At 34.1% G+C, this 15,758-nt stretch overlaps 1 non-coding gene across 1 annotated transcript; it reads right to left on the bottom strand.

Moving 5' to 3' along the window:
- Positions 1–15,450: 15,450 nt before the first annotated feature.
- LOC141716280 (small nucleolar RNA R71) lies at positions 15,451–15,557 on the bottom strand. Its single transcript, XR_012572994.1, has one exon. It is a non-coding gene; the product is annotated as a small nucleolar RNA R71 (small nucleolar RNA).
- Positions 15,558–15,758: the final 201 nt, after the last annotated feature.

Raw genomic sequence — 15,758 nt, 5'->3', positions numbered from 1 at the left:
AATGAATAAATAAACGTATCGAACCAAATTAACTAAACTAACTAAAATAACTAACCATGGTAAGAAACTAACCATGGCTAGGTTACCAAATAGTAACCTAAACTAGGAAGCATGATGACCTAAAGCTAGGAATAGTAAAGCTAAAACCTAAAACTAGATAGTTAGCTTTTAAAACCTAGGAAGCTAGCAAGATACGCACTAAGATATGCCATGATTTTCTAGTCCTGGGTTATATACTAAAAGATATATAATTATACAACACAATCTTTCAAGAGAAGCAATCAAGAAGCAACAAACTTTCTCTCTCTCCCCAAAAACTCAATGCTAATTTCCAAGAACACCATGGGAAGAAAAATTAATATCTCATGATATACTCATACAAAAATCACCAAATTATAACCAAAGCTTCCTCATACCATGTACAAGGTACGTTCAAAATTTCATGGCCATTGAATTAGTATAGCATAGTCAAATCCTTGCTCAAAATTGGTGGTGAATAGTAACTCCGAAAATCTCTTTTTGTTTTCTTGATTTTCATGGCATGATTTAGGATTCTTAAGCATAACCAATCCCTCCCAAGGTTCAACCATAAATAAGAGGACCTCCCAAGCTACCAAGAAAGGTATAAACCTTCATCCAAACTTTTTTTAAATTTTAAATTTCAAGAAAAGTAAAGATCTTGGATATAAGTATGGTTTTGATGATTGATTTGATATTATCTTGATGTTTAGTTAATTAATTTTAAGGTTGATTATTTTTGCCTCAAGAACATGAAGTTATTGAGAGGAGTTAGTGTTGAGATGATTATTTGATGATTGTTGATGGTGGTATAATGATTTAAGACATAAACGAAACTCGGATCGTAATCGTAATCTCGTTAAAACAAACAAAACTCAACTTAAGTTTCTGCAGAAGTTCCTGAATGTATAAACTGTAGTTCTTAAAAAGTGAGACTTTATTATGATAGACAATGTTATTAGGATCATTTAGGCGCTTGAATCTCTTGATTTCAATTTACGGATCAAAAGTTAAGACCGTTTTAGTGAAATGGATTTACGCGACAAAACTGCTACAAATTATGAATTTTGTAAATATAAATGATTAACTTAAAATATTTAAAAATAATGAAATTTTTACAGAGATTAAGAAATAGAGTTTATTAGCTTCCATAGAAATCTCAAGTAAAAATATTGATTGTTCAATTTTATAAAAATGTCGGAGCCGAGATCGCGCGGAGTACGAACGTCAAAAAAAACCCCTGTTAGGAAACTGCCACTTCGGAATTTTCACCCATGTTACCAGAAATCCATTTTCAAATGATGTATTCTAACTGTTTTCTAGATCGCGCACGCAAAAACGGTGCGTCAATTGAGTTAACGGTTTGAGAGATATCAACATTTTAGTGAAAGCGGTTTGAATAGTAAAATTCCGTAGTTGACCGAAATTTTGAAATACTTTTCACCTAATTAAATTCATTTTATCAAAATGAAACTTTAATGATAAATATTACAAGCACTCAAGAAGCTCCTCGAGGTGGTTTCGTATTAAAATACTAATTTTACGATTTATTAAAAATGATAGTGTGAGTCGCATAATAGTAGTAACATTCGGTAAAGTTAACTCTAGAAGACTACTTTGACCGTCCGTTTCGACCAAGGATTGATACTTATTTCGAGTCGGTCGAATATTGAAAATTATGAAGTATTGAACTTATTAGAATATAAGTTGGTGATGAGAGTAGGAATGTTGATTAAGATTATGATATTTGTTGAATAGAAAACCCGAAACGAGAGGAAGTCGGGAAACGTATCTTGGACTTCAGGCAAGTTTTCAAACCCTGCCTTTTAAAAACTGTTGTGTTGTGAATGTTTTCCAAAACCGTGATATATGCATGAGATTGCTTTAAACTATTTTACGAAGTTTGAGATATGTTATATTACTCAATTATTGATAATTTTTAGTATATGTTCATACCGAGTTTGAAAGGTTATATTTAGACAGAGAGTCGGTCGGTGTCAGTTTATAAAATCCCGGAAGTATTCCGGAGGAGTTATATTTGTGAATGTTAAACGCTAGTAAGTAGCGTGGCGTATATATTGTAGACCGAGAATGGGTCGGTATAAATTATTTAAAACCCCGGAACTATTCCAGAGATATTTTGGACGATTAAAGTCCGTATTTATTTTATTCTAAGAGACTCAATGTCCACTTGCGAAACATTAAATACCTCGAACTTTTATTAAACCGATTTCCAAATATCGTATTCCATCAACTATATTTAATTACTCGAATATTGGATACTATTTCATTTATTCATTTAATATAGGAGAATTATTCTCAAATGATTAATTATTTCAAACTCGATTAATTATTAAGGATTACTTTAATTATCTAAACATAAATTAGTTGAGGAATATTATTTCAAATATTATTTTAAAGTATAATTATTCGAGGTTTAATTATTTAATGATTATTATTTAATTAATAATTATTTATTAAATGATTTAATATGATTTAAAAATCATAAAACCTGATTTAAAATACTTTCTGATTTTCGAAAAATCATTCGAATAATTTCAGATCGTCGGAGAATATTATCTCGACTTATTTTAAATATTTTGAATATAGTTTCAAAGGAAACTCTCCCCCTTATTTACTTATCTTTTGACAACGGTCAACCCACATCATTAGTACTTCCTCCGGAAAACTTTCAGAAGTACATATATATATATATAAGATGAGCTGTGCCTATCAACAAGCGAAACGCTTGGCGAACTTTGATATAGTTCAATGATTCCAAGTATATGATAGGATTCTTAAATGGACAAAGGAGGGGTAGAGATCCAGTACTTCGTGGACTAGGGAGACTTCCATATTACTTTTCCGTATGAGAAGGTGCCATGTGTACTGAGGGACATACGAAGTATGAAAAACATACTCGGGTTGAATGGGGGAGCATATAAATCCCGAATGCGGCTAGGGTGACCGGGAGTAAGGAAGTCGTCCCTCTATATGTAGAAAAGGTTATTATTTCCATAGTACGACTGATCATCGTATGCAGTGGCTCCAGTAAATGTCCTATTCTTCCAATTAGAATTGTGATGCAATACCATAACCCAAGGGTGCTGGGTTTACCATTAAGGTATTCGCAGGATAATAAGTCCACAAAAGAATTATTTTTGAAAAGAGGTGTGTATCACCAAGAAAACTATTTTGAATAAATACATATACTTATATGGATTATTATAATTCCTTTAACAGTCTTTTCATACTATTGATTATTATGGCTGAGCATTATTGCTCACTCTTGCTTTCTTTTAAATTTCACAACACAACAGATAACCAGTATGTTGGTGTGGGACTTAGTCGCTTGCAGTCATGGGAGAATCCCTGGCAGCTTTGTCTCAGGCGGGCCAGAGTATCAGATAGGTATAAGATATCGGTCATAATTATTATAACTTCATGTAGAGGCTACGAATAATTGTTTGAGATCCTGTAAAGTACATTTGAGTTTTAATAACAGATGATACTTGTTGTACGTTATTTCTAAGGCTATAACTTGTGAGTGTGTGAGATTGGGGGTCTGTGATATGGAATTATTGGATTATTGAGTTAATACATGTTATATATGATTGAAGGATTGCGTGACGACCCAGATTCCTAACCCAGGATTTCGGGGCGTTACAGAAATGGTATCAGAGCAATAAGTTATAATACTTAGAGACTAGAGTGTTAGAAATCTGTCTAGATGCGAGATTGCGTAAGAGTTCATATAGAGTTCATCATTGGACTACCGGATGTAGCCCCAATGTGTAGGTTAGGATAAGGGTAAATTTGAGGTACTAAAGCATGACTAATAGGACCATTGGAGATTATCATAATGATGAGAAGAAAAATTAGAATCATATATGATTTGGTAATGATGTGGATGTAGAACTCGGAGCTGAGTCTCCAGGGCATTTGGGATAAAGACGGTATTATCAACACCAAATATTTATTTGGACAACACGACCCTTGCTACTCGTAGTTCTTTATAGGTTGCCCAAGAGGGGGCATCACATGTGAGAAGCATGAAGTTTAATTATTAATATACAGTTAAGGTTATTGACCCAAACTAGTTGAAGGTGTCATTTTACCAAGGAGGATGTGAATACTGTATTAATTATGAATTCACCGGAGATAGTGTCCAATATACCCTTAAGGATATTTTCTATTGAGGAAAATTGAATGTAATATAATAATGTTATCGTAAGACGACTACACTACATGATATTATTAGGGTGCTTAACATGTAAGGTTATGATGGTTTAGCACAGAGATCGAGAGCATCAAGAATTGATGGCATGTCTATAATTGAATGGCGTAAGATTACAACGAGCGATAGTTCGATCTTAGAACCTTTTAAAATGATAGACCAATTGCTCTATAGCGGAATTCTTCGGTAGATATGATGTCAGATACTGCGTATATATACTCGTAGACCTCTAATATATTCAAAAACGTATGTTCAATTACACGCACATGCCACCGAACTTATGGACTGCATTGAGATCCCTAAGAGATCTCTTTGATATGTTCCCAGGGAGAACTAGCCACTTGTAGTTAGTAACGGATGCGTGTAGCAGGCCCCGATCGGCTTAAAAGATGCTTTTGGAATATTTCTGATTAAGGTCTTCAAGGTAAAACACTGGAATGACAGAAATACGTGTGAAAGTCAAGATAGTAAGTGATTTTAAAATAATGATTGAGGGAGACACTAGTTGAAACATGGAATTACAAAGATGAAGAGGTGGTATCATCCTCAGATCGGATAATAACGAGAGTTAGGATAATCAGTGAAATATTTTGGCACTTACTCACTGTCATGCTACTCCCTCCAAACTGTTGTTCATTCGTATTGCCTTGATAAGTCATATCAGGCAGTCATTTTTGTTCCCTACTTTGAACTTCTGATATGACCATCTTGAATAGTCTTTCTCCGCATCAGGACTTGTCAATTCTTTTAGTTAATCCATGAACTTTCATTCATAAATTATGATCTTCTTGTTCAACTCAGAGCTATTTATACTTCATTTCAATTATCCAAGAGATTTTTTTATATAAATTTTCCCTCAATTCATCGATGAATATTCATAATGGGTATCTTCAATTGATTCTTCTTTCTTACTTACTCTTCTCAGTCGAGATTGTAAATATCTAACAAATTATTAAAAACATGGATGATCTAATATCCATATATTCCTCGGGAATCCTTTTCTTCTATTCTGGATGAAATTATATATTGAACTTTGAAATTATATTAAGGGTATCAATTTGATATTGGTACTCTGAATTCAATTCTATTTGAGAATCTAATAAAGTATGTGAACAAGGGCACCTCTGAGTATACCATTTTATTGGCAAGAAATATTTGATGAGAGGCTATCGATTGTTCCGATGCCAAGACCACTCGACTCAGAGTTATAATTATCTTTCTCGGCCCAAATTTGAAAACTCTTTATTTTAAAAATCGTCATCCGGGTAGCCACAAATTTCTTCAGTAGTTACGATGTTGAATTTCTTTACAAACAAAATGAAATATGTTTAGTTACATATGTTTTCATTGATGACTAGTTAATTGTCTTAACTAGTCAAAATTTTAATTAATACGACGGAAGCCTAGCTAATTGTCCTAGCTAGTTGCTATGGGCCAAACCGATTAAGCTGGCCATTTTCTTAGTCGGTTGATAATATTGCTTTGTATGGACTATTATTATTTTTCTAGTTCCATTTCCAATAAATTTTTTTATACAATGCACTATATATGCAAGATTAATCGTTGATGATATTTTCAAAGAATGATTTAATTGAAACCTAACTAGGTCGCCCACTCGAACAAGGATTCATACCCAGTTTTTCTGAAATATTTTGTTCATGAAATATTCCATTCTTTTGTTTATATAACGAATATCCATTTAAAATCATAAAGTGATTGAAGAACAATATACTTCCTTGTTTGTTAATTATTGGATATAATTCCTTCTTTCAAAATAGCATCATTTTGAGACCTTAATGGTTAACCTTTGAATTGGGATATTATTCAAAATTTCTTTCATTATTCGATAATAAAGGTATTCTTTTAATGGGAAAATCCTACAAGTACCATTTGTATGATTTTATTATTCAGCAATCATTGCTTCTAAAGGATATTCTCTACAATGTCATAATATGAAATTCTAAGGACATGAAAGGATAATCCTTGTTGTATTCTTCCTTCCAATTTATAAATCTTCTAAGTGCTGCGACTCTTTTATTCAGAGCTCATTATTTCTTCAGATGTTAGATTTTGAAATCTTGTTAAGATTGTCTAAATTACATCGATATTGTGAAAATCATTCTTTCAAGGCTAATTATCTTCCGAACAAATAAAGGTATATTTATAAACCGATTGTTGTAATATGAGACTGAAAACTCAGTCCTACGATGGTGCAATCGGAGCATCATAATGAGTAAGTTATTTTAAAAAGGGAATACCATGTTTAGTTATTATTATAAGGATCTTTAACATGGTTATAGAAGAACGGTAATAGAGATATCGATGGGATTAGTGAGGTACGCTTCTATGAAATTGGGAAAGACCAAGCATGTATGAATTCGATGTATAGAATTTTCAAAAAGTGAAGGTAAGATTAGTACCAACCCCGTGCTAGCAATACTCGATGATAAAAAGAGGATTTTGTGTGAAGTATAATGATATGTATATGAGGCTTAAGGACCGTTACATAAGGTATTCTAATAATAATCTAGAATAATCGCGATAAGGTTCGCACTGAAAGGGACAAAGAGTTTAACTTATGAGGAAATTTTGAATTTTGTTTTTCCTACACTGAACACGAGATAGAAGCTATAGTCAAATTGATTAAGGGATGTGATTGAGAAATCTATTATCATCAAGGAAAGGCCAATGTGGTGCCTGACACTTTAAGTAGGATAAGATATATTGAGAATGATAAAATTTCAGGACAACTGATGAGAAGGAACGAATGAATGAATTTTGAAGTTGAGACAATGTGAAGAGAGCCCTTATTACATAACGGGAAGAATTAACGATGTCTAGAAACTTAAAGAGGATGTTAGTCATGACCAAATATAAAAAGGGATGTCATGGACGTGGATGAAAATAAAAACGGAAAGGCGAGGATTAAAATTTTGGCGATTGCGACTTCTAGATGACCCAAATGAGAGTAAGAGTTTATTATAATAAATTCTGAAGGAGGATTATCAAGAACCAAGTAAGCCATTGTGCTATTTTAGGATTTTGAGTAATAGGTTAAATAAGACCGTTTATTTTATTATGCAAATAATAGATCTCCGCTCTATAAAATTGTTATGAACGTGAAAGAGATAATTGGTGATAGAGAGACCCCGTGATATTACGTCACGCAAGGACCCAAGATATTTCGCGAGAAGGGACAAACAGAGGCACGACTCAGAGTTCTGAAATCGACAAGTAGAATGGGAGGACTATCCAGACTAATGCAGATACGTTTATCAGCTTTCTTTTAATTGGAATGGTTAGGAGAATCGCCTATCGTTGACAGAAAATTCGTATAGATATACTTACCACGCGAGCATATGGAAAATAGACGTCGATATCCCTTATGAAGGATAACGTGGAAGAAAAAGGATGTTATGGTTAGAGCTGACTAAAGGCAATGAAGATCGCACACGCTCTTTAAAGGCCACTGGTAACTGTTCCCAACAAATGCGGATACGTCTAAGGCGCTAGCGAGAATAACGAACACGACCCAGAAGGTATCGTAGTACTATAAATATTATACGAGGAATGATTAAAGAAGTCTGACCGATAGCGGAAGCTGTGCATTCCATGACTCTAAACCGTATCAATCGATTGCGTATGAAATGGTGCTTCCTTCAAGATGGCAACAGGACCCGACGTGCCTTACGTTACTACGGGAAGAAATTTTAAATCTGACGTTAAACATACAATAGGAGACGAGCGTGTAGAAATGCAACGAGAACTTCTTACCTAAAATAATCGATAGATATGATGCGCCGAAATGAGCAAACATTAAGGAACGAAACTCTAGCACTAGTAAGAGTGATGAAAGGGGAAACGATTAAGTGGAAGGAGCATTCCAAATACTAGAAGATGCGCTAATAGTCCATATTATAGATTTTTAAGGAAGATGAAGTGACCAATTGACGTTAATCGAATTACCGACAATAACGAGTTATCATGCGGGCATTGGAACGGCTACAAAGCTTTGTACGGAAGAAAGAATCGTTCTCCCTTAGATTGGGAAGAAGTTGGTAAGCGGAGGATACTTGGACCATAGTTAAGTCAACAGACCAAAGGAATTCCTAGAACTTATCATAACCTGGCTAGTGGCAGCCCAGGATGAACAATAGAGATATTCAGACCAGAACTATAAAGACAGAGAGTACGAAGTAACAGTCCAAGTATTGTTGAAAGTACCACCCGGGGAGGGAGCGATGAGATTCGAAAGGGAAAGAAATATTGAACCCAAGATTTATTGGACCGGTTGAAGAATTAAAGGACTTAGAAAGTTGACTTATAAATTAGCACCATCATCGAACGGTCACCAAGTTTATAATGAGTACCACGAATCGAGGTTAGAAAATTTAACCGTCAACGCCAAGCATATGATTGAAAACGAGCTAATAAACTTGCAGCCAGACTTAGCATTTCTGGAGTAACGTGTAGAAGTCATAGGTCTACAAAGACGAGTACCCGGAAATATATTGGACGGATGAGTGGAAATTTTATGAAGAGATCCAATACTGCGAAGTCAACGTGAGAACTCGAGGTGGTCATGTGAGAAGCGTATCCCTGCCTATTTCTAAACTGATTCCGGGACGGAATTCTTTTAAGGGGGAAGACTGTAAGAACCCAAATTTTTGACATCGGTAAAAGACCTTTATGATAGTAACCTTGTGTTTTAATAAAAACTTTTACGACCACACCATATACGAGTTTTAAATTTAAGATTCCGAGTTGATATCGTGATTATACATACCAAATGAGTGTATGTAAACGCTATTAGTTTTTGAAGAAAACGAACTTTGAAAAATGATCGTATCTACAAATCATCAAGAATTACGGGAATCACAATATAATTACAAATTTAAAATCCTAAGGATTTATATCCAAGAACGAAATTTCAAAACATAAAGAATGTATATGAAAGGATTTACTCCGTGAACCGTTTATGAGAAATTATTACGAAAACGAATAAGCGACCAAGCAAACGCGTAAATGAATAAATAAATGTATCGAACCAAACTAACTAAACTAAATAACCATGGTAAGAAACTAACCATGGCTAGGTTACCAAATAATAACCTAAACTTGGAAGCATGATGACCTAAAGCTAGGAATAGTAAAGCTAAAACCTAAAACTAGATAGTTAGCTTGTAAAACCTAGGAAGCTAGCAAGATATGCCCTAATATATGCCAAGATTTTCTAGTCCTAGGTTATATAATAAAAGATATATAATTATACAACACAATCTTTCAAGAAAAGCAATCAAGAAGGAACAAACTCTCTCTCTCTCCAAAAACTCAATGCTGATTTCCAAGAATACCATGGGAAGAAAAAATAATATCTCATGATCTACTCATTCAAAAATCACCGAATTTTGACCAAATCATCCTCATATTATTTACAAGGTACATTCAAAATTTCATGGCCATTTAATTAGTATAGCATAATCAAATCCTTGCTCAAAATTGGTGGTGAATAGTAACTCCGAAAATCTCTTTTTGTTTTCTTAATTTTCATGGCATGATTTAGGATCCTTAAGCATAAACAATCCCTCCCAAGGTTCAACCATAAAGAAGAGGACCTCCCAAGCTACCAATAAAGGTATAAACCTTCATCCAAACTTTGCTTAAGTTTTAAGTTTCAAGAAAAGTAAGGATCTTGGATATAAGTATAGTTTTGATGATTGATTTGATATTATCTTGATGTTTAGTTAATTAGTTTTAAGGTTGATGATTTTTGCCTCAAGAACATGATATTATTGAGAGGATTTAGTTTTGATATGATGATTTGATGATTTTTTATGGAGGTATAATCATTAAAGACATAAACGAAACTCGGATTGTAATCGTAACCTCGTTAAAACGAACAAAACTGAACTTAAGTTTTTGCAGAAGTTCCTGAATGTATAAACTCTAGTTTCTTAAAAAGTGAGACTTTATTATGATATACAATGTTATTAGGATCGTATAGGAACTTGAATCGCTTGATTTCAATTTACGGATCAAAAGTTATGACCGTTTTTGTGAAAGGGATTTACGCGACAAAACTGCTACAAATTATGAACTTTGTAAATATAAATGATTAACTTAAAAATATTTAAAAATCATGAAAGTTTTACAGAAATTAATAAATAGAGTTTATTAGCTTCCATAAAAATTTCAAGTAAAAATATTGATTGTTCAATTTTATAAAAATGTCGGAGCCGAGATAGCGCGGAGTACGAACATCAAAAACAACCCCTGTTAGGAAACTGCCACTTTGGGATTTTCACCCCTGTTACCAGAAAACCATATTCAAATTATGTGTTCTAACTGTTTTCTAGATCATGCACGCGAAAACGGTGCGTCAATTGAGTTAACGGTTTGAGAGATATCAACATTTTAGTGAAAGTAGTTTGAATAGTAAAATTTCGTAGTTGACCAAACTTTTGAAATGCTTTTCACCTAATTAAATTCATTTTATCAAAATAAAACTTTTATGATAAATATTACAAGCACTAAGAAGCTCCTCGAGGTGGTTTCGTATTAAAATACTAATTTTATGATTTATTAAAAATGATAGAGTGTGAGTCGCGTAATAGTAACATTCGGTAAAGTCAACTCTAGAAGACTACTTTGACCGTCCGTTTCGACCAAAAATTGATATTTATTTTGAGTCGGTCGAATATTGAAAATTATGAAGTATTGAACTTATTAGAATATAAGTTGGTGATGAGAGTAGGAATGCTGATTAAGATTATGATATTTGTTGAATAAAAAACCCGGAACGAGAAGAAGTCGGGAAACATATTTGGACTCCAGGAAAGTTTTCAAACCCTACTTTTTAAGAACTGTTGTGTTGTGAATATTTTCCAAAAATGTGATATATGCATGAGATTGCTTTAAATTATTTTACGAAGTTTGAGATATTTTATATTACTCAATTGTTGATAATTTTTGGTATATGTTCATACCGAGTTTGAAATGTTATATTTAGATCGAGAGTCGGTCGGTGTCAGTTTATAAAAACCCGGAAGTATTCCGGAGGAGTTATATTTGTGAATGTTAAACGCTAGCAAGTAGCATGGCGTATATATTGTAGACCGAGAATGGGTCGGTATAAATTATTTAAAACCCCAGAAGTATTATGGAGATGTTTTGGACGATTAAAGTCTGTACTTATTTTATTCTAAGGGACTCAATGTCCACTTGCGAAATATTAAATACCTCGAACTTTTATTAAAACAATTTCCAAAGATCATATTCCCTCAACTATATTTAATTACTCGAATAATGGATATTATTTCATTTATTCATTTAATATAGGAGAATTATTCTCAAGTGATTAATTATTTCAAACTCGATTAATTATTTAAGATTACTTTAATTATCTAAACATAAATTAGTTGAGGATTATTATTTCAAATATTCTTTTAAAGTATAATTATTCGAGGTTTAATTATTTAATGATTATTATTTAATTAATAATTATTTATTAAATGATTTAAAAATCATAAAACCTGATTTAAAATACTTTCTGATTTTCAGAAAATCATTCGAATAATTTCAGATCGTCGGAGAATATTGTCTCGACTTATTTTAAATATTTTGAATATAGTTTTAAAGGAAACTCTCCCCCTTATTTACTTATCTGTTGACAACGGTCAACTCACATCCTTAATACTTCCTCCGGAAAACTTTCGAAAGTACATATATATAGGGGAATGATCAAATACAAACTAAAATTAAATAGAAACTAGGAACCAAACTAAGCCATTAGATCTACCTAATCTAATGGTCCCCCCTAAATCACCCCACTCAACTACTCTGCACCCTCCCACACCCAATTTGAGCTTTTCCCCTCCGTTTTTAATTTGATTTTTCCCGTCAAACCGTAAGTTTTTTTTTAAAATCCGATTTTACTATATTTTTCTACATCTCTCAACGATCGATTTGCATACCATATGTGTTATATTTCGAATTAGTTTTTTTAAAAAAAATATTTGATTTCTAGTTTCTATTCTAAATTGGTTTCTATAGGAGTAGCCCTTATATATATATATATATATATATAAGATGAGTTGTGCCTATCAACAAGTAAAACGCTTGGGGAACTTCGATATAGTTCGATGATTCCAAGTATATGATAGAAATTTTAAATGGACAAAGGAGGGGTAGAGATCCGGTACTTCGTGGACTAGGGAGACTACCTTATTAATTTTCCGTATGAAAAGGTACCATGTGTACTGAGGGATATACGACATATGTAAAATATACCCGGGTGGAATGGGGAAGCATATAAAGCCCGAATGAGGCTAGGGTGACAACCGGGAGTAAGGAAGTCATCCCTCTACATGTAGAAAAGGTTACTATTTTCGTAGTATGACTGATCATCATATGTGGTGACTCCAGTAAATGTCATATTCTTCTAATTAGAATTGTGATACAATACCGTAACCCAAGTCTAGGTGCTGGGTTTACCATTAAGGTATTCCCAGGATAATAAGTCCACAAAAGAATTATTTTTGAAAAGAGGTGTGTATCACCAAGAAAACTATTTTGAATAAATACATATCCTTATATGGATTATTATAATTTCTTTAACAGCCTTTTCATACTGTTGATTATTATGGTTGAGCATTATTGCTCACTCTTGCTTTTTTTAAGTGTCATAACATAACAGATAACCAGTATGCCAGTGTGGGACTTAGTCGTTTGCAGTTATGGGAGAATCCCTGGCAGCTTTGTCTCAGGTGGGCGAGAGTATCAGATAGGTATAAGATATCAGTCATAATTATTGTAACTTCATGTAGAGGCTACGAATAATTGTTTGAGATCCTGTAAAGTACATTTGAGTTTTAATTACAGATGATACTTGTTGTACGTCATTTCTAAGGCTATAACTTGTGAGTGTGTGAGATTGGGGGCCTGTGATATGGAATTATTGGATTATTGAGTTAATACATGTTATACATGATTGAAGGATTGCGTGACGACCCAGATTCCTGACCCTGGATTTGGGGGCGTTATACCGAGGCTCTCTAATCTCTCCCTGCGATCCCCTAGAAGGTATGGGCATCACAGACTGATCTATCACATGCTCATCCATAACCTCAGCTGGTGGAAACTGATAAATCTCAGGTACAGGAGCACATATCGCTAAAGGAGCTAGAAATAGTACTGGTGGCATCTGGGGCTCAATGATAAATGAATTTTATATCTACTTAGAATGCTTCGTTACAAGCTTAAGTTGGTGTTTTGGACTCAAGTTGTTGGTACTTTTGATATGTTTTTGTGTTATTACATTTCAGGCATCAGTTAAATGAAGAAAGGAGCTTTTTAAGAAAATATGCTAAAAGAGCTTAGAATTGGAAGACCGGGCCATTCTCAAGTTGAATAGAATCTCGTTAGCTTCGTGTGGGCAGTTGAATCACCTAATTCTAACGAGCAGAACTCAAGATACGTCCACAAGAAGAATCGGCAGAAAAATCCAGAAGTCAGGCGCGGCCGCCCCCAAGGCCCGCGCGGCCGCCCCGCCTATCTGTCAAAAAATCAGCGCGCCGCGCTGATTTGAGGGCGACCACCCCACCCTTTTTGCCCCAGAATCCTTATTTTAGTAAAATTTGATGATTTTGAGGGTCCAGGTCCACCAGGGGCTTATATATACCAATAAAAAGATGTTTTTAACAACAAGGAGCGAGGGGAGAGCAATAAGAAGAGCTAGAGAGAACAAGACGGCTACAGATAAGAAGACTTTTGTTTTCTTTAGTATAGTTGATACTTGGATGCTTGTTTTCGATTTTTCTTTGAATCCTAGTACTCTTATATTGTTTATTATCATGTTTTCATTGGAATCCACGGTGACGATGAGTTCGGTTATGAACTAATCGTTGTCGTGGGGTTTTAACGGATTTACTTATGGATTTCTATAGTTAATTTGTTTCAATATCTTGGTGTATGGTGATTGATTGATATCCTAGTATTGGTTGTGCTTATTCGTCTTATGTGCGTAGCTAACATATAAGATAGCATGTTAATCTCTATTGAAGTGATATTAAATATAGAGATTTAGAACTTGCCATGCTAGCATAGGTTCATGTATAATTGTTATGCATGATTTGTAGGTAATTTTAACCATCTTACTTACCCTATGTAATCATGATAGATAACTTGTTCATTAAACCTTTATGTTGTCAGATTCTATAGACATATAGGGTCCCAACATAATTGGTGTTTATTCAGCTTCTATCTCTTTTTTGGATGTCTGGTAGTAGGGTATTCGTACAACAAAAGTTGGCGTTTACTAGTTTCGTGTTATTTGATTAGTTGTCATCACCATTACATGCTAAGGTTAAGAACAATGACTTTGAATGAATTAGTAATAAAGTTAGAATCCCATGTTTGTCTCATATAGTTAATTTAATTACTTTTATTCTTAGTTAATTGCTTGTTAGTTTAATCTTAGTTATAAACATCTCAACTTGTTATTGTCTTAGAATTGAGCGATAGCCATACCATTGTTGCATAGGTGCATAATCTTAAGTTAACTGAAAAGAGTCTCTGCAGGTACGAATCTGATTTATATCTTATACTACTTGTGAACACGTATACTTGCGTGTAATTTTAGCACGTGTTTTCGCCATAACAAGTTTTTGGCGCCGCTGCCGGGGACTCGGTGTTAATTTTTAGTTTATGTGCTTGACATCAGTGGTCGTTAAAGTTCACTGACTCAGACTCTCTTACTTACAAAGTTTACTTTATTCATGTGTTTCGGGTACTCTAGTTATCATTGCAATGGGAGAACCAGTAGCAAATCCGAAACTTTGATGGATTATTCTCAAACGAAGATCAATGACATTTAGTTTAACATTGTCAGACTAGCCATAGCGGCTAATACTTTTGAAATCAAGGCTAGCATGATTCAATGGGTGCAGAATTCAATCCAGTTTGGGGGTGCTCCAACGGAAGATCCCAACATGCATATCAGAGATTTCATCGAGATTTGTGACACTTTTAAGTTCAACAATATTTCTGAAGATGCTATAAAGCTGAGACTTTTCCCATTCTCTCTGAGGGACAAGGCTAAGAGCTGGTTACACTCTCTACCAGTTGTTTCTATCACTACTTGGGAGGATCTTGCTCAGAAGTTTTTTACTAAATTTTTCCCTATGGCGAAGACAGCTGCACTCAGTAATGCTCTTACTCAATTTGCGCAGTAATCGGGAGAAACTCTATGTGAAGCTTGGGAGCGCTACAAGGAGATGCTTAGGAAGTGTCCTCATCATGGCATGCCTGATTGGATGATCATCAATTGTTTTTATAATGGGTTGGGAGCACAGTCTAGACCCATGCTTGATGCTGCATCAGGTGGAGCATTATGGGCAAAGAGCTATGAGGAAGCTTATGGTCTAATTGAACTGATTGCTTCTAATGAATATCATTATCCAACACAGAAATTGCCACAGGGAAAGGTAGCAGGAGTTCTGGAAGT

Source organism: Apium graveolens, chromosome 3 (genome assembly GCF_009905375.1).
Source record: "Apium graveolens cultivar Ventura chromosome 3, ASM990537v1, whole genome shotgun sequence".
Classification (NCBI taxonomy): Eukaryota; Viridiplantae; Streptophyta; class Magnoliopsida; order Apiales; family Apiaceae; genus Apium; species Apium graveolens.
The sequence above is the reverse complement of the archived record's forward strand: the minus strand, read 5'-3'. Positions and strand labels throughout refer to the sequence as shown.